Here is a 19,156-nt window from a genome sequence, read left to right as displayed (position 1 = left end):
GGAAGCACTTAAGCTGAAATAGCAAGAGCAGGGCACACAGACAGAAGAAAAAGCATCTTGAGGTACTGGCACAAAAAAAGAGGCATAATAAAGCTTTCTATATAATGTAAAATCAAAGTGTAAGAAAGCATCAATATCACTGATTGTTTGGAGTTAAGACAAAACTTAACTTACAGCATGGGGTTTTTATGAGGTGTCCACATATCTGTTCCACTAGGACGGGTGAATCTGCATTATTAATCCTAAAATTATAGCTCAAACACTATTCTTGTCACTCTCTCAACACAATGCTTGTCACTTTCTTAAGACCTGAAGCACTAATTTTCCACATCAAAAATTTAATAGGTGATGCATTACTGGAAAAGATGAAAGAATAACTTGCATTAAAGGAAACAATATTTTTATAAGCTTTTAATGTTAATTAGTCAAGAGTACTTTTAAGCTGTCATATAAGATCTGTATCTTTTTACTCTCTGAGTAATTGGAGTTTGTTGTTCATTGTTGTTGTTAAAGAAACAGAAAAATACCTATAATTCTCTTATTGCAAGTAGAAAGCTTTAGCACACATACATGGGATACTGCCAACTTTCAACCCACAAATTTCCTTTGTATGTATACCTTTAATCAAATAAACCAATTGTATTCAGAGTAATAACATAGCTTACAATTACTGTGGGTCATAATCACCAAGTGTTGTTGTTATTTGAGGCTTTTTTACTATTGAAAAAATAAAAAAAAATTTTGTGTTTTTCCATGTTGACTGAGAAACCTAGATCAGGGTGGAAAGGATAGGTCAAAAAGGTAGAACTTATGGGTTCTTTCCTTCATTTTCAATCCATAGATATAATTTCATGATTTAGCAACCACATGTCATACATTTAAAATCAGTACAGCCTCAGTACTATTCAGAAAGGATTTGACCTGCAAGTGTAATCGATGGTTGCATAGGCCTCACAGCATTATCTAGAAATACTGAACTATAAAATGTGGAACTTTACTGTACATGTTTCAAAGAAAAATCAAAAATCAATGTAAAATAATCCAATAAAATTGTTTTTAGGTTATACCATTTTTCATAGCAGAATGGAAACAAAACAAAAACATGCAGTCAATTACTCTTGTGAAATATGATCTGCAGAAAATAAATGGTAAGGAGTACCCATCATAGGAAAATTTGGCTGGATCTTTTTTAAACATGTCAAAAGAGAATGATAAGGGCTTGCTTTGTTTTTATAGTTCTATCTGTATCACCCAAGTTTTGCAGCCTCCCTCCATGCCCCTATGAATGAATGTTGTTTAAATTAGTCCATTTAAAAGGTAGGTTGAGCCATTTTCACATTGACTTATATAAAGCCATTTTTCCTGTTTTATTAGTCACATTAGCATTCTATTGCCCTTTAAATGTCACAAGTTCAAGAGCATAGCTGTACATATCCTGGAAATACTCCTGTTTTATGCGTTAAAACAGAAAGCTACAATTTCTTGGGACAGATAAGGTGATCAAAAAAATGAAAAGAGAAACAAACAGGGCATAATAGCACAGAGTAAAACAATAACTGTTAAGAAAAGATTGTTTGCAAGTGAAGGAAGAGCAGGAGAGCTACCGAGAGCACAAATTTAGAAACGCTCGCTTGTATTGTCTCTAACAAAACATGTGAAACAGCTGATAAACCCACCACTTGCTGTAACTCACAGAAAGGAAGAAAAATGGCACTGCACTCACCCCCTGACATATTCCTTAATCTTTTAGGGACCTTTGAAAAGCCACATAGTACGTTGGAAGTACTCTCATTTGTTAGGGGTGTTTTATTTGAAAGCAGAAACCTGCAAAATTCCCTAGCTGTATGGTTTCTAACCTAAAACATTTCCAGATTTATCAAGGGCAACATGAAAAGCCCAGACTGGTTGGAAGGAGTTATTGGAAATCAAATGAATTTTGAAGTCTGCAGGACCTGACCTACCATCTTCTGTCAGAGGCAGGTTAGTGCTTCAAACAGGTTAGTGCTTGAAAATATCACCTGAGTCACCAAGTCCAGTTACCCACAGAGGAAAGCAAAGTACAACAGTTTTTTCCAAAACTGCCATAAAAACATCTTCCCTACATGTTACCATAGCCCACGCTACACTACCCACCACCTCCTGGCAAATACAAGGCTCATTATCTTGTGGCTTTTAAATGTCTACTGCGATGTGCCACAAGAAGACATAACTCTGTTTCTGTTTCCAAATGTCACAGGTCCCCACAATTAAAACAATTTGCTGATAAATTAGCTTAAGAGGAAAGCCTGCCACATGGTACAAAAGAGGGCAAACTCTTCCTCTCCTCTGCCTTCCCTCCACTCCAGAAATCCTTGCCAAACTCATTAAGGAGAAAACCACATACAGCCACAGGATGCACATAACATGAGGACTTACACATTTACATAGCCACTCAGCAGGTATATTTTTAAACTGTGTGCATATAATGTTTTAACTCCAGCTATCAATTAAGCACCATGCAGCCACTCACTCACTGCTCCATCCTGCTGGTGGGGGAGAGAATCAGAAGAGTGAAGTGGGAAAATTTGTGGACTAAGGTAAAGACAGTTTAGTCGGTAAAGTGAAAGCTGCGTGCACGCAAGCAAGGCAAAACAAGGAATTCATTCACCACTTTCCATGGGCAGAAAGGTATTCATCCATCCCCATGAGAGCAGGGCTCCATCACATGTAGCAGTGACTTGGGAAGACAAATGCTGTGATTCCAACATGTACCATTTTCCTACTTCTTTCCCAGCTTTACATGAGAGCATAATTCCATATAGTATGGGTACCATTACATGGTTGCCAGCTCCTTGTGCACCTCCAGCCCACTCACTGGGATGAGAAGGAAAGGCCTTGTCTTTGTGTAAGCCCTGCTCAGCAATAACAAAAACAACCCTGTGTTATCAGCACTGTTTCCTGCACAAATTCAAACCACTCTGTCATACCAGCACTGTGAAGAAAATTATCTCTACCCCAGCCAAATCCAGTACAGTATATTACAACCATGTCATGGCACCTGAACGGAGTCCACACCAACAAATACTTGGAAGCATCGGTGTTCTGCATGGTCCATTGTGCAGAGTGTCCCAGGGTGCAGTGGTTCCCTGGTGGCGAGAGGTCCCCAACAGGGTCTGTTGTGGCAGGACCCAGTCCTGTGATGCAGCCCCTCACTGGGCAGAGAGAGGTTCACCGGTCTCATCAAGAGCCCAGAGAGCCAACACCGCAAAGGCAACACTGGTGCAACCTCTGTATTGCCCAAACAGGGCTGTACCCAGGGAACAATGGAAAACTTCATCTGCCAGCTCTGCAAAAGGTGGCAGGCAAAGGGGAAAAAGGAATGAGAAGCACTGCCACATAACAGGTGCTTGGATATCCTACATCTGTGGATTCAACCTGTAGCTGCCAGCTCCAGCACAAGCTATATAGTATCTGCTGTCAGGTTCAGAGGCAAACAAGCAAGTCAGTGACAGACTGAAGATCCAGTTATGGCTCTGGTAGCACAGGAAAGCCACCAAAGTAAAGGGCAGTACCTCCTGCTCCAAGTGATAACAGTATCTACTCAAATGAAGGTAGGAGTTTGTAGTACTTGCTTAGTGTTCCTATCTGGTCTTCCAGCTGGCAGGCTGTCACCACTCTCCTGAGGGCCCCAGAAGAGCCCCAGCAGGCAGCACCAGGGATCTAGTGTGGCACTGCTCAGATGCTACAAGCCATCACACTTCAAGGATTTTTATGCTCAGCAAAGTTCTACATTTGGCAACAGACATAGGAGGAACTCATCTGCCATTGCTGCTGAAGGCCGTCAACACCAGCTGCCTGTGTAGAAGAGACCGTGGTGCACAATACACAAGATGAGTGATGCTTGAACAGAAAACTGTTGAAAAGAAAGTAAAGGCTGCAGACAGCTGCATAAGAATGTTTAGGCACAAAGATCTTTGCCTGACAAAGCCAATTTAACAGTCCTTCGTCCCAGGAGGATGAGTAAGAAAGTCATTCAGGAAAAGGGTTTTGTTTAACCCAGCAGGTGCTCAAACCACCATGCCTAAATTTGGTGCTGGCAACAACAGCCTCAACATTGTATTTAAGCAGTCAAGTGAGCAAACAATCTGTAAGCTATTGAATATCATCTTGTCACAATAAATGATGGAGTAGTTCAAGGCTGAAAAATACAACTGCCAGTCATGTCTTCTGTTTTAGACTAGCGTAATTCATTTTTGATTTATATATAGCACAGAGCACCCTAATGAATCCAGCACAACTCCAAACAAAGACCTGAGCTCAGCTCCTTTGCATATGCTACCTCTCTGTGAATGTTTCAACTCCAACTCAGCAAAAAATATGATGCAAATGTCTTCTAGGAAATACATAAATATTCTCATGCCCGGTGCCCATTGAAAAGTTCATTCTCTTTCCTTGAAGCTAAGATTGCTCTTCCCTTGAAGTCTGTAGGGTCTGCAACTAGAGTATTGTAAATGTGCTCCAAGGAACTGTTAAATCCACTCATCAGAAGCAGTACAGTAACTCTGGTTAAAGTTGACTGTGCTTCAGGATCAGACAGCCCTCTGATAGACACCAATTGATTTCTTTGACAAAGAAACTCTTTGCTTTGAGCTAACACCCAAATCCCACACCTTTATAGAATCATAGAATAGTTTAGGCTGGAAAAGACCTCTAAAATTATCAAGTCCAACTGCAAACCCAGCACTACCAAGTCCACTACTAACCCATGTCCCTAAATGCCACACCGACACACATTTAGATCCCCCCAGAGTTGGTGATTCCAACACTTCCCTCAGTAGCCTTTAATAAGGCGGGACAACTCTCTTGGTGATGTAACTGAGCCTGATCCCCTGGTTGTTCTGTGCGTGCTCCATGATGGCACTCAAGAGATCTGCTCCATTACCTTCCCTGGCACCAAGGTCAGGCTGACTGGCCTGTAGTTCCCCAGATCCTCCTTCTGGCCCTCCTTGTGATGGACATCACATTTGGTAACTTCCAGTCAACTGGGACTTCCCTGAATACTAAGGGCTGCTGGTAAATGACTGAAAATGACTCATTACATCCTAGAGTGTCTTCCTGCAAGCTGTTTTGACATTTCTTCTCTCCCTTTTGTTTCAAAATCCAGGGAGATGAATTTAGGCAGAACTACAGCCAAGTATTCTTCCAAGCTAGAGAAATTATGCATCATTTATGCTGCATAACATGCTATACAATGTCCAACATCAAGTTCCAGAAATATATTGTTGAACTTACCCACTTCTGCATTCTCGGGAGAATAGCATTAAACATTTCAGACAAAAACTTTTATCTCCCATATTTACAGTAAACATGATTATTCTTTTTCAAGATAAAAAAGCTGGTTTAAGTTCTTCAGTGCTGAAGTACTCTGGGAAATCCAACAATAAAGGATACACTTGATTCTTCTGTATTTTCAAAAAATTGTGCTTGAATAACACTAAGACTACTCATGATGCTTTAGTTTAGTCATGTTTTCCTGAATTTTTGCTTTTGTTGGTCTGTCCATATGAAGAAAAAGGACCAAACTGTGGAAGTCTCTGGTATTTGTATTCTACTGCAGTAATGGTCCTACCAAAGCAGGGTAGATGTTTGTCTGGTCCACATGGCTAGGAAAGAAGGTAAAATCAGAGAAAGCATAGTTAGGTGTTCCCGAAAACATGCCCCCAGATCCCAGCAGTTAGGAAAGAAGGAATACCCTTTATGGAGATAAACTTTTTCAGCTATCAAATTATGTAAAATAGGATACCCAAGTATGAACAGTGGGGTTACTGTGTCTGCCTGTCTTCTGTAATAAATTTTGATCTACATTTTCATTTCTACTTAATGTAGATTTTTATCACTCCCTATCCTCTTCCTGCAAGGAAATTAAAGTCACTTTTAATCCTCTTAGTTCAATACCTGTTCTAAGCTGTTACCAAGAAATAGAGAACTTTTGCAGAGACCTCTATGTTTCTGTGCCAATATTAATCCTCCATCAGAATCAGTCTCCTAACCTGCTTCTTCCTATGGGCCAGAATCAAACTGGAATAATATCAGAGTTCAGGTCTGTCCCTAAATGCATCTCTTCCTCCCCCATTCTTCTCCATTTCTTCACCCAGCACTAGTTTCATATGCAAGGAGATGCTTGGAAAGCAGACTAAACTAGGGGAAAAGCTTTCTCTGGTCCTTACCTCTCTGAGTCAGCAAGCAAAGAAAGAAGGAAAGGCTGGGGCTCTAAACGTGGTCCCTGACTACCTATTAGAAGCAAAGAGTATCCGAGAGCCTGGTAAAAACATAGTAATTCAACATGAACCCAAGGAGTGGGTTAGTTATGCTGTCTAGACTTATGCCATTGAAAGTCATCACCAAAATAAAACTCATCTTCAAAACGTTCATCATTTCTCATTCAGAAAATTTAAAAAGCAAGTCAGGAAACACATTTTCTTCTTTCTACGTGAGAATTTGTGTTTGGAAGTGTAAAGAAAGAAAAAATCTTCTGTTACTGGAAACCTTAGAGGATCTCAATGACTCTGTCCACACCAGATTCTGCATCAGTGGCATCACCCTTACCTTTTGAAGAACAAGAGCATAATCCGTGAATTGCACATGGTCTTTGACTTTTGTGGCTCCCAGAGAATTTGAAGGGGTTTAGATGCTTACAGCCCATGATAGAGTGCAAGCCTGAGACACAGCATTAGAAGCAGTAACCCATCATCCTTTCACAGCACAGCTGGAGCAGGCTGCTGTGAGAAGGCAGCAATTTCATTGCCTATTCTTTACCCTATAAGAACCACATTTAATCTTCCAAAAAGGCAGACAGATGAACCTACATGTGACCCTAACATTTTCCAGCTGGCCATGGCACTGAATAGAAATGTCAGAGTAAAACTTCTTTTCCTGTAGCTGAGCAATAAAGACACTTATGCATCACATCCCAGAGCTGAAGACATGATTTTCCTGGAACAGGATATTTTGCTCATTTGAATCTCCTCTGGCATCAGCAACATTTCTGCTAATAAGAGACAGACCCAGATTGAGTCTTGTGTCACTGTTGGGGTAGACTGGGAGATGAGAAAAAAGGCAGGGGAAAAATTCTCATCTATTTAAAACCAAGCTCTAATCTGATCCTTCTATGTTTATGAAAAAAGTGAGTGAAAGTTGATGCACCCACTAAGAAGGCAAGCACTGTCATCACTGACCTTAGTGGGTGATTTGTGCCTGCCTGTTGCAACACAGCCCTCTATAATGCTCCTTGGCAGCACACTGTTCATCATCATCTGGCAGCTTTAGTGGAACTTTAGTGGCTAAAGGGGAGAACTTATGGGGAAGGAGGGGAAATTTTCCTCCCTTCCTCCCTCCCCTGCCTTGCTCAGGAACTAGGAGGTGCAGCCTCAGGAGCTGGCTCTAATTGGTAATGGAATGTCTAGATATAACTAGGTCAACTAGGTCCTGTGTACACCCCTGTCCCCAAACAGATACAATGTCAGCTGTGATCGTGAGCTTATTATGCCAAGCATATTGAGACAGCCTGTAAAACAGGGATTTTCCCTTTACTGACACAACATGAGGAGACTGCTGGTTCTTAGACAATAGTGGCTTGCAACTTGGAACGGCAAGTTCTGACTCAGGCGGAGTCAGAGCCATGTGTCCTCATTTGCATACTGCAAAGCAACTACAAAGCTAGGTGACTAAGACCTCCCTGATTCCTGCTACCCCCTGAACAGAAAGTCCTAAGCAAGAGTCCCACAACACTGAGTGAGAACCACACAGCAAAGCTGCAGTGAGTTTACAATCAGTGATTCTTCCCTGACACGATGACTCTGGGGGAAGGGTCTATCATCCAAATTGTGAGTTACACAAACCCTTCCTGTAACAGCAGGAAGGAGCCTTGATTGTTTGCCATGGCTGAAGGCACAAAAGGAACAAAGCTTACATCCACTGTGCCATGAGTAATGAAGAAACGTGTCAATAGGATCATATATGTCTGTTGTTGCTGCAGTTACAAGATCCCCATAATATTGCCATATATTGCCTCTTTGCAGAGACCACTTGGTAGGTTTCTCAAAGCTCAGACAACACCTAATATCAGAAGACTTAGGCATATGTAAAAATTCCTTTAAAGCCTTGTATAAAAGAATATAAAAGATGGAAAAAAGCAAGTTTACATTTGAAAACTGTTTTCTGGCTTTGTAGGAAAATATTTTCTCACAGGCTTTACTAAACATGATATTGAGAAAGAGTCATGCAATGTGTATCTGTGAAGCAGCATATGGCAGAGCGGGAACAAAAAAATGTATAGAAATATTTTTTGTATAGAAATTGTTAATTTTCATTGCTGGCATACAAAAGGCAAAGGTAATGAAGGACAGAGGAGAGCTTGATATAAAACTACTTTTTTTTAGAATTTGATATCTCTAATTAAAATGATATCAGCATGAAAAAGATTATTGATAAAACTAACAGGAAGAGAAAATTTTCTTCATTTTTCTAACACCAGACACCTTGAAACATAGAGGTCAGTTATAACTGAGTTTTAATATGGCAAAATAAGCCCCAAACATTTTTAAAATCTACATTTCATGAAGTCAGAACAAATCAAAATGAGCTCATGCTGTCTTCCATCAGCTTTTCCCAACTCAATATTTCTCTATCCTTCCTTCTTTCATATGTATGCTTCTTATTTTTCCCATAAGAAATCTAAATTGACAGATTAAAATAGCCCATCTATTTGATTTCTTTAAAAGTAATTGAAGTTTCAAGGAGTCAAGCTAGGGATATAAACACATCCCAAACTCATTACCACTCTTCTTTGAATATTAAACCCATATATTTAAAGTCTTTCACATGACTAAGCTGTGAATCCAAAGTCTTGTTATGCACAGCCCCACACACCAAGTAGGAGAAGGAAATACAGTGACAGTTTCTGTACAAGAGTCCCAGAAGTTTCACTGTATAACAGTTGTTACTCTTAAAATTCTTTAAAATGCATTGCAGTGATGTAGACAGAAGCTAATGGTCCTTGTTATACTTTATTACTCATTCAACTCATATAAAAATACACTTTCACAAATACTGGTGTGAAGTTCATTCAGAGGAATAGTTTTGCTTGTAGTCACACAAGCCCATCTCTCTTTCCACTCCTTCTGTTTTAGGCCTTGATCTTATCAGAAACTTCAAGGCAAGCAGAAATATGACCAGCTCCAGCTACAAATATACCCCAGAATTTAAATATCAACAGATTCCTCTCCAGAACCTAGTTAACAAGAAGCATATGTAAATTCACTAAATCCAGGGGAAGTTTACTTTTAGGTGAGACCAGCCCCTCCAAGTACTAGAGCAGAGTTGCAAGCTAAGAGTTACCAAGGTGTTTCTTCTCATGTGATATTAATTTGGATTATGCTACTAAATCTGCATTGAAAACTATGTTACACCTCACATAAAAGTTGTAGTAATTTACTGTTTCACAGAAAAAAAGTAAAATGCTCATAAAACAGCTCTGCAAGGCAGGTTCAGGCCCATAAGGTTTTGAATAAAGGATGATATCTAGGAACAAATAACATCCAGCAACTAAAAGAGGTGTAGATTGTCCAGTCATGTGAAAGACTAGAATACACAGCTATAGCACTGCTATAAATAAAACAGAGCCTTCAAAGGCAATCCTCTCCACAAATGATTGTCTCACTGGGAAAGATGAGATTAAAAATTCAAACAAAAAACTCAACTCCTCTGACGGAAACTCATATAATCTGAATAATGCAGTTGTCCAAGAGCCTATCTAAATCAGAGCCAAATCACAAGCTGGGGAGACATCCAGAAAAAAATAGGAGATTGTATTTTGAACTACAAGCATGCTGTTTGCCACCAGTGTGGCACACCACCTTTTAATTTGTATTGATTACAGCACTGTTTGTGACGCATGCATGATGGAGAACATTTTATTCTGTAAGCTACAGACCTGACATGAAATATTTTATTCTGATTTCTCCAAGATAAAAGTCAGCACTTTCTGCTAGGTCAGTCTTTTACACTGAAACTTCTGCCACCATGAGCTCTTGGAAAAACAAAAAGAACAATAAAAAAAAAATCAGACATCAATGACAACATCTAGCAAAATCCCTCCAATCTGACCAGTGCTACAGTTTCCCAAAGTACAGTCACTAAAGAGGCTTTTTGTAGGTTGAGCCTTAACTTAAATGTGACCTCAAATTCTGGTTACCTGAAGGTAAGCTTCATATCATATCATATCATATCATACTAAAATCCTCCTATTTTGATTAGATTGTAATTCTGCAGAAAGTCCTTTAACAGAAAAAAATGACAAATAAAAATCTGTGTGTAGAAGGTGTTGAAAAGTAAATGTTCTGAGGGCAGATTAAAAGTCTCTTCTATAAACAAGAAAATAACAGCACTTTAACATAAGTAGCATCACCCAAATACCCCTACATATAGAGAACAATTCAACTTTTCAGGAAAGATGCCTCATATTGTGAAATTTTGCCCATTGTTCAAAAAAGATGACACCACACAAAGATGGTTCCTGAGAGAATAATTTGCAAAGATGTCAGAAACTAGTGACTTGGATCACCAGCTGGTAAGTTGACCCTCATTAGTGTTCTTCTCTTCACTACTCCAAATTCTGATAAACTGCTCTGCATGTTTCAGAAATTGTATGAAGCCTTTGGGTCCTGGGGGATAATGCTTTATCCACCAGCAGCTGATTTAGGACCCATTTATAGACAGATATTTTAATACAGCTACCCCCACCAGAAGTGAAAACACAACTTTTTGAGATAGGTAATGAGATTAAGGAGTGGTAAAGCTGAGAAAGGTTACTTTTCCTGACCTTTCCTGCAAGTCTAAGTGTCAGTGGATTCATAAACCATGGCAGGTTGGATATAAACACTTGATCCCATATTCCTTTCCCATCACAAGGGGTAACATTTTCCCAGACTTACTGAAAAATTTTCTAATTGTGCAAAGAGCAGGGGAAAAGGAAGGAAAGGAAAAAGAAAGGAAAAAAGGATAGGAAAAGAAAATAATGTAATAGGTTGGTGACTCAAATTACTAAGAGATAAGAAGACATCTGGTTAGTTAAACCATAGATTTATAGCTCTAAAAGGTGTAGGGAAGCGGGAGTGATGGAGGGAAAAAAGAATTGTACAAAAATGAAGAGGGATGGTACTTTAAAAAGAAAATCAAGTAGGAAATACAGAATAGTGAATTTCCATAAGGACATACTAGGTAAAAATCTGGTTTCCCTAAGATTGTATAGCAGAACAGTTAAGGATGAATGAGGTGGTTAATTTGTACATAATGCTGAACTAAGGTTCAGGATTATGTACAAAGTAACATTAATTTTAACAATCTGACACCTGAAACTGAGCTACAGCTATTGGTCCTTCTCTGTAATGGGCACCTGAGAGATACATAGCTCTTTCTGTGCAGAAATTGCTCTCACAGAGCTTACCTTGTAGTCCCACCCTCCCCATCCAGCTTTTTGACCTCCAGAAACCACTCAGTCCAAAGATTGCCCATCTAGCAGTCTGAATAAGGACTGCTGGAACTTTTCCATAGCAAAAGGTATTGTTCAAAAGGAAAGGTTTGGGAAATCCTTTGATAAGGGAAAAAATATATATAAAAAATTATTATTTAGAAAATTAGAATTCTGGCATAGAGTCTGAGTTAACACTATGGCCCTCAATAGTGTATATTGCTGTAAAGAAAAGGAAATCATGTAAGGGTGCATACTGAATGGGTGGTTTCACTATTTAGTTTCACTAATAACAGTGCCTCATTCTTAGTATGTTTTGTGCACAGTTATAATTGTCAAGTGAAATTAATTCACAGATTTCTTTCACCTCTAGGGTTTACTCCACATCCTTGCTGACACAATAATTTTCACAGTGTACCACTTTACTTGCATGGCAATTGTTATACATGTCCCCTGCAAGGCACAGACAGCATCATCCTCTAGATTTGACATATATAGATGTAGATATATAGTAAAAAAAAAAAGTCCTAAACTTCCTAGAATTGTTTACAAAATGTCTGCATTCAGCTTAATGCTCATAAGGTTTCTTGCAGCAGTAAAATATTTCCAAGGCCTGGCAGGGGTGATTTTTAATACAGAGCCAGTTGTTAGCAAGAGTTCAATAAAACAGTCAAGCTTTCCATTTCCAAGGCAGGATGATAAAATATGCCAACACCAAATAAGTAGAAATAGAGAGCAGATCAAGGGCTAGATTTCTCAGAGGGTACCATGCAGTTTAGAGGAGGTGTCAGCTCACCTTGGCTGAAAATATGGTTTAGATTTTAAAGACAAGAATTCTCTAATGTGGCAAATCTGCAGGCCCTCATCAGCAATGTCAACTGAAAGTCATCAGCTGGCAATATGAAAGACAACATTCAGCATTATATTTGTCAAAAGCATGTCTTTGGCTAAATCTTTGAGAAATTCTGCTATTAATAATTCCGTAAATCTCTGTAGCTCTGTGTTATGTATCAGGGAGACTGATCTTCCTGAGTATTCCTAAGGACTTAAGAAACATATGGCTATGGAATCTAACAGATCTCCTGAATTTTGCCTTCCCATTACAGATACCAAAGAGTATAGCACTAATTGAAACAGTACTAAAGTTATTCTGAATGTTAGTTTGGGGAGGGAGGGCATTAAATCCCATGGAGATGGTGAAGTGTGTGCCCTGACAGCTTATACTCTGAAATTCTGACTGATGAGGGAACACGGAAACAAAAATTGAGCCTAGAAGCGGCAAGAATTCCCTGAGATGGGGCCTTCTGGGAAAAAAGGGAAGGCTTCTTAGGGTGCAAGAGCTGGTTGGCTGATGCGAGATTACAGGTCCTGTACAGCATTAGCAATGGAGAGAACAGTGTGGAAAAGGGACCTCCATGAAGCTGAGCTATCTGCACATCAAAATGAGTTGGATCTTCACAGAAAAGTTCCTTTCTGCCCCCAGTAAATGAGTCAAGAGTCCAGGCCAAGGCCAAGTACCCAGCACAGCACAAAGCAGTGGAAGACCCTAATGCATCTGGCACTGCTAGAATGAATCAAGACATGAGGTCTCCTTGAACACTCAGACAAGTTCAGGCAGGAGCTAGGCTGTAAAGCTGAGAGTGAGCAGCAAAGTCTAGCCCCACACCAACACTACAGCAATACAAGAACATGAGAATGTAGGCCCAAGAAGCATCCAACAAATGGGAAATGGGCCTGGGGAAGTTTGGACAGGTCTGTTTTTACTCAGAAAGTCATCACCAGGGTCTCTTTCTGAAAGAAAGAAATCTTGAAACAGGACATATTCAAGTGGCTCCAGCTGTGTCACTTTGGAATGTGACCAAAGCTCAGCCAGCCCAGCCTCTTGAAGTTTATATCTCATCACAATGTCATTTCTACTTCTGTTTGTGGCCAGAATGAGGATGTGCAGAGAACCATGACAAAGGAAAGCAAAGCAGCAAGCACAAATATCCTTCAGTTGCTCCACAGTCATAAGGTGAGTTCCTTGATAGGATCAGAGAGTCCTGTCAGAGCTGCTCCATCTGCACAGCCTTACAGCCTTCATTCCAGACACTTATTACTCAGCATAAAGATGTAAATTCCTGAGCAGCTTCTGAAAAATTGTAAAACAAAAAAAATCACTTTCCAGAGGATTAACCTAATAGCAAAAAATGTAGACTACAGGAAGCATTCAGAAACAGGTGTACTGTGTTAATCACAAGCAGCTTGATAGTAATGAAGTACCAGAAAGAGGCAATAAGGGAACAAACAAAGAATCCATAACATGGAGTTGTACTATGCCTGCTTTGATAAAAACTCCCTCATAGCACATAACAGACTTTTAGGAAGCAGTGAATATTACTGTATGTTTTGGAAATAGAAGGACTGTCATGTTTTCATAGAGCCCAAGCATCCATTTATTGTGAGAGTCCACTGCAGCACTGAACATAATGCTGGGCCAACCTGCAAGAGTATTAATACCATACATGTCTCCCAGACAAATTAACACAAAGCCGTACAATTGCTGCAGTGGAGTCAGTCTGAATGATCACATTAAAACCTTCAATTCATGCAAATCTGCAACTTGTGACTCAACACCATACTTTGCCTTTTAGAACCACTTTAGTAGCATCTCCACACAACTGATTGTCATTACCTATTGGGGCAAAATCCACTATGAGGTCTCAGGCATCTACTTGTACATTGTTTTGCAGCTTCATGAGCCTGTGTGTGTCAAGAAGCAATAAAGACATGAAGGCAGGAGGAGGGAAGCCACAGTGACCAAGATCTGTGAACCAGTAGTGAAATGGTAAATTTACATGTCATTTACCAAAGACATTGGCCCAACTTGCTAGTCCTGCTCTATCCAGTACTCTTAGGTTAAATTTCATAGGGATAAATGTCACTACATAATCTTTGAATAATCCCAACCCCACAGTAACATCAATGACATTTTTAATTATGGTGAACTGTTTCCGTATATATTTAGCTTCTATTTTGGATATGAGTGTTATGTCATATAACAGTTCTGACAAATGCAGTAGAAAAACTGGCCTATCTTAAAAAAATCATACCTGATACTTGCATTTGTCTCTGAATACAAAGAAGCACTCTTTGCTCCTGAAGTTTTATGTCCTAAGAACATATTTTTGCTCCCATTATTATTTATTATACTATTATTTACATATTTATATAAATAGTTATTTGCTCCTGTTTCTGTTCCCTTCCCTTTCTTTCAGCAAACTGGACTTTGAACAAAAGCCTGAATGCATTTGCAATCCTCCATGTGTAAAGTCTTGGATAATAATTTTCTGACAACAGCTTCACAATATGGCATGCCAGTCCACTTGTAATCCTATTGTTCAGATTGGTCTGCACCAGCTGGAACTTGCCATGTTAATATTTTTTACCCAAGATCTTTTTTCACTCTGCTATGACAAGCCATCAATAGAACTCTGCCTGTGGTAGCCCTGGCACCAAAAGTATACAAAAACCATTATTGCCACACTGCTAAAGGAATTACAAAAACAGACAAAAAAGTAAAGACAAAAACGTTAGCAGTCTGAGGTAACATGGAATAATGAATAATGAAAAATAGCATCCCCTCTGTTGTCCTTCTTGAAGAGAATTCTCATGCAGAATAAATATTAATCATTCCATTACATGGGGTTGAAGAATGAGACTGTATGTGAGAAGAAGCAGAACAGTCAAGAAACAGTAGTGGGTATGAGAAATAAAGCAGATAAAACACCAGTAAGTTTTAAATACTGTAATTCTAAGGCAGGAAGTGGAATTACTCTAAGATATAGCAATTTATCTCCCTATAATTAACTCTGGAAAAAACATTTTACCTGGGCATAAATGGCAGAGACAGGAGTTCCTAGAGGAGAGAAGAAAATGCTTTTTTCATTTTGGAATTGCACAGGGTTGAAAACGCATCTGCGCACATAACAGTACACAATTTTTTATCTACCTGGGTAAGACATTTCTGATGCCAACGATGAAAGCTGATCTGAGCTACTAAACAGCTGTAGGTCTCGACAGTCTCTATAAACTCTGTAGATCTCTGCAGTCTCTACAGAGTGACTGTATCATTGCCATGTCTCCTTTAATGAATGATGGCAGGTTGGCCACTGCAGTGTGGAATGCAGGAGGGAAGGAGCAGATCAATGCATTTGCATGGAGTTGTTTTTTGCCAGCTGTACCCATTGTTCTGAGCAGGTTTTACAAGTTGATCTATTAAACCCAGACTAATTTCAACAAAGTAAGATTATTTCAAGACACATTAAACAATTTATAAATTCTTAGGAGACACTAACTACTGACCACAAATAAATTTAGTTTTCACAAAAAAATCTTTATATCTCAACTTCTGATTATCATATTGCAGAAAAAATTAAGCACAAAGCTAGTAAACTATTCAGTCATTATAAAAAGGAGAAGATTGAAAAATAATATTTGTTATTCAGATACTATTTTAAAATCAGTGCTCTGATTGCTAAGCTATTACAGGAACTTTCTGCTTAGCAACTTAAAAGCAGTCACTTTTCAGCAGGTGTCATTGTTGTCCAAAACTTTGGTGGGGTTTTTTTTAAGGTTTGAATTGTACAATCTGTGAGGTTGTTAGGAAAGAAGTGAAATTACCTTTAGCTCTGTATATTCACTTTTTGTACTGAAGGGTATTCAGTATTCCCCACTGTCAATTTGACCCTTACAAGGAGTGAATGATAGCACCAGAAGTTTACACATTGTACCCAGAAACAAAATCTATGCTGACTCTCAATAAAAACTACTCAATGCCCAAAAAGGTCTGAGGGAAATTTAACAGAGAAAGAGAAAAAGCATAGCAAAGGAGCACTTCTACCTAGTGTCCTCCCTACATGAGGGGTCTGGACAGAGTCCAGAGTCCAGTGGGAAACAATAAATCCAGCAGGAAAAAAAGAAAAAGGAAAAAAAAAAAAAAAAAAGTAACTACATGCCATGTAGCAGAGTACCTGTCTATGAATTCAGAAACTATTGAGTTTACAAAATAGATTTCATTTATCCTTGCAGAATTGTGTATATTTGATAGTATTTTGCTAAAGCATTTGATTGTCATAAAATAATACCACTGAGCTGAATCATATGATAAATATATTTTTCTTAAATTATATATTAAACTCTAGATGAAAAGAAAAAAGAAAATCAGACTTGATTTTCTGGACAAGAGTGCCCACTGCCTATTTCTTTAGTGACTACAAAGAATCCTGAGAGTTTCCCTTAGTTTAAATTACTGTAATTTTAAAACCAAAACCAAACCTAACATTTAAAAAAACCAAAAAACCCCAAAATATATTCTTGTTTTGCTCACCAGATTTGAAGTAGAAATGTCTTGAAATAAGCCATATGATGAAGACTTCAGCTCAGCTTACACCACCCTGCACATTTAACTCAAGTAGTCACTTCATTTTTCAGGACTGGGCAATTATGAAGGAAGAAATCAAGATAAATTGTAATAAAACTGAAGCTGATTATCATGATGAAAGATCTGAGGAAATCCCATCTGTAAGCAAGTGTTACCCTTGACGTTTTATCAGTAGAGACACTACTCAGAAAATAAAGGCATATTATGCACATTCCTTCTTGAATCTAAACACTGAAAACTCTGGATTTCTAGAGGCAGCATTGTGGATTGTAATTGTAAGGAGTTGTAAGAAATTGTAAGCATTCAGGAAAAAAATATTGACTTTGTGCTGTCAGCAATCAGATTTTGATAGTGTTTATTTTGTTTTTTTACCTATGAACTTTTCCCTATTTTGTCACTTTCATAAGTCATCCTATTTTGCAGAGCAGAATGAGTGGATGATGACAAAAGTAAACATGAACTTTTTTTTACACGACTTCCCAATTGCCTTATATGAAAAGGAAACATAAAGGCAAAATGAAGAAACAAAGGAAAATTAAACTACCACACAAACCAGAAGCAAGTAGGTTGTTTCTCAAGAACTTAATAAACATTAGCAGACTTGAAAGATGATATGGTTTCCAGCAGGTCACATTGCTGACACCTTTTAGAGGGGGAATAGAAGGCCCAAGGAGTTGGGAGTGGATTGCAGGTCTTCTGCTTTGTCCAAATAGAGCCTTAATGTTATGTAAAGTTAGGAAGTTACTGTCAAATCACTATTTCTCACCTGTTTTCCATTTGTGTGAAATAAAATGATAGTACAAACCAAACCTGTAGTAAGCTAGAATATGAACTATAAAAGTATTACAAGCTACATTTGTCAGCATTTTAGCAATACAGTTGGCCTTTACCCAAATGAACATAGTTACATACTCTTTTAAGTCTTAGTAGGGGACCCTCTGGGTAAAATATCACAGAATGAAAGAATCAATTATGTTGGAAAACACCTCTGAGAGGATCAGGTGCAACCTCTGACCCAACACCATGTCATCTAGACAATGACACTAAGTGCCACATCCAGTCTTTCCTTAAACACCACCAGGACAGTGACTGCACCTTGGCAGTCTATTCCAGCGTCTAATCACCATGTCCATGAAGAAAATCTTCTTAATGCCCAACCTAAACGTCCCCTGGTGCAGCTTAAGAGTATGTCCTCTTGTTCTGTCACTGATTGCCTGGGAGCAGAGGCTGGTACTCAGCTGTTCACAGCCTCCTCTCAGGTAGTTACAGAGGTCTGTGTAAGGAAGCCTGAAGAACTTTCCAATACAGTGCATTGTGCTGTGTCTACTCAGAGAATTCATAGCCAAACTTCTAAAATCTGATATCTTTATTAACAGAAAACCAGACTATTCTCTCTACTACTGTCCTATAGTGGAGGAAACAGAAATGCCCAAAAGCCATCAATGAAAGGTTTCTTCAGAGAAATTCCCAAAGCAGTACACAGTATGTGTTGGAGTTGGGAAGGCTTTCTGCATAGACTGAGCATTCATAGAGAAACTGTTGTAAATTTAATCTAATCTATTCCCAAATCTGCTCAGGGACATCATATAACCCCAGTAGGCCTTCCCTACTGTTTTCTCCTTGCAGTTTGATCTCAAAGAGAAAAAGTATTCTTTCATTGTTGGTGGTCTTTGCTTTTACCTTCAATTAAAGACCATGAAGGTAATAGTCAAAACATTATTCTCCCTGTAAAGATGTTTGGATACATCAAATGTAGTAAACTAAAATTTATTTCCTAGAAATCAGAGCAACAAAGGCTGCAAGAGTCAATAAAACCCAAGACCCAGCTCTAATTTCACTTGCTCTGCTCTAACAAAGTACAGCTCTCTCACAATTTACTTCACTGTTAAAGTAAAAAATATTGACCGCAGGAAAAAAGTTATAGAGACTACAAGCAAAAGTAGCCTTTGCAAGAGAAATTAAATTGTTGAGAAATTGTTATTTTCTTTGTAATTTAAAATGACAGTCAGAGAAAAATTAAAATTTCATCTAAATTTCATTTAAAATTTCATTTAAAATGAAAGTCAGAGCTCTGCTGAAGTCAACTAGCCAGTCAGATAATCCACAGCACAGAAAATCCTAAGAAATGTGTTAAGCCAAGGATGTAAGTTTGTGTGATGCTTGTGGCTAAACAAAATGCAGATAAGTTTTACTGTTTCTTTGCCAGTCAAAAAGTGGCCAGGACTCCA

Source organism: Motacilla alba, chromosome 3 (genome assembly GCF_015832195.1).
Source record: "Motacilla alba alba isolate MOTALB_02 chromosome 3, Motacilla_alba_V1.0_pri, whole genome shotgun sequence".
Taxonomy (NCBI): domain Eukaryota; kingdom Metazoa; phylum Chordata; class Aves; order Passeriformes; family Motacillidae; genus Motacilla; species Motacilla alba.
This window is presented reverse-complemented; position numbering follows the sequence as displayed.